This window comes from Echinococcus granulosus (assembly GCF_000524195.1).
Source record: "Echinococcus granulosus chromosome Unknown EG_S00042, whole genome shotgun sequence".
Taxonomy (NCBI): domain Eukaryota; kingdom Metazoa; phylum Platyhelminthes; class Cestoda; order Cyclophyllidea; family Taeniidae; genus Echinococcus; species Echinococcus granulosus.
Genome location: NW_020170422.1, coordinates 541399 through 543282, shown reverse-complemented (window position 1 = coordinate 543282; position 1884 = coordinate 541399). Strand labels below are relative to the sequence as shown.

Sequence of the window (1884 nt, the reverse complement as noted above, 5' to 3'; positions counted from 1 at the left end):
AAGCTTGGGATTTCCACCTTTATAATGTGTTTTTCCTATAAATTGAATAACCTAATATCAGCCGCCTACATTTCTCTCTGGTCTCCATTTCCAACCTTGCTATTCCCCTTTTCATTGGACGGTGATTGGAAATGCTTTAAGCAAAAAATGTTTCATTGCAGTGAATTGGAAAATGCAAACAGTTCTTCTCAATTAAGAGATAGCTAATGAAACTGTTTTAAACGGGGCATATTTCTCTGTCCACGCAAAGGCCTTTTAACAAAAATACCATTCCCCTATCGACCGAGACTCACCTAATGGAAGGGGGGATTTTTGGGAAACTCAGGAAACGTCACGGTAGATTGGGTATTTACAGAAGCAGAACACTTGCCGACGTTTTCAAACCCAGAGTAAGGACGTGGTTCGTGTTGCATAATTGGAAAAGATGAGGCGCATTTCCCTAAACATTGAATCACTTTCCAAAGAGGCATCAACAAATTTAGTTTTTCGTGTTGCCTTGTTCATGCGATAGATATTTGTCTTCCCCAAGACATTCAGCAGATCTACAACTCTAAACGATGGTTGTGTTGCGTGTCTTGTCAATTATAATCAGAATGATAGGCTGAAAATATGCGAAACATCTATGATGTATTTAATTAAATGTACTAACGTCCCTAATTGCTGAGCATTAAGTATCTTGCATAAAGTATATGACATGAAAGGTCAGTAAATGGGCTATATTAATGCATCTTCACCTTGTGACCCGGAAGAATTACACCATTAGCATATAGCTGCCTTTCAAATTCAACGTTTTTTGTCTTGTGATCGGGGCATAACGGTCACATTTCACAAGAACTATTTACATGCATAATTTGTCATGCCATGGTTCACTGGTATTTTGTGTAAAAGATAATTAACCGGCAATTTAAGTACAGAACCGCTATTTCAAAAGAAACTCTCAACGCAAAGTGTGCAATCCTGACAACATGACGGTGGACGTATCCACTCGGCATATACATAGGCAGCGGTGGTTGGTGATAGCTAGATTCGAACCTTCATCTCACTGAACTAGGAAAAGTTAGGTGTAAGGCTAGCTCTAATAAGCTATTCCCTCACCAACTTTTATATGGTCCTGTCAAAAAAACACATCGACATCGCAATACAAAGGAGTCTATTGGACTTTTTACTAGACTTAGTACAGATTTATCAAATAGCTCGTCGATGTGGCGCCGTGATGTGCCTTTTTGAGCAATTTATGAATCTGCTAAATACTCCTTCGGAATGCATGATTCCGGGTCTATTGACATTGTGTAGTCATCATAAATACATAATTACATAGGCTGGGTGAAGTGGGATTACTAGCGTAAAAGCATTTCACGATCGACTTAAATGTGAGCCAATGGTCTTCAGTTATATTTCACTAGGCCCGGACAAAGTTGAAACGCATTTACCGATATTTAGTAGGTTCAAAGTCTTTATGCATTAATGTAGCCCATTTGCCAACTTTCGCCTTATCTTATCTCTGCGCAACATGAAACTCGTTGATTTTGAAGTCCAAAAGTTGAAATTTCTTTAGACAAATGTCCTTTACCTCATTTAATTAAGTCACAACATGAAATGTTTAAAAGGTTCTACTCCTCAAAAAATTTCCAACCTGTGAGAATAGAAAAAAGTAAAACCACAGAATCACAATAGTGTCGCTGTGATCCAACTTTTCTTATGTAATGCAAAATATTCGCTATTTTCTATCAGATCTCACCGTTTTCCGTTAAGACTGGGTTTTCGCTTGACATTTCATCATCTTATGTTGATAAACCTGAATCTAGGCGCTTTATTTGTTGAGTATTCCAGCTAGAAATACTGTATAATGGTTGCCCTCAGCAAATCACAGTATTGTTTATCACG

At 38.0% G+C, this 1884-nt stretch overlaps 1 protein-coding gene across 1 annotated transcript in view; it reads left to right on the top strand.

The window, feature by feature from the left end:
• EGR_05602 (Ankyrin-2) overlaps positions 1-1884 on the top strand; it is a gene marked incomplete at both ends in the record, with an annotated part of 27754 nt that overhangs the window by 14244 nt on the left and 11626 nt on the right. The window lies entirely within an intron of this gene.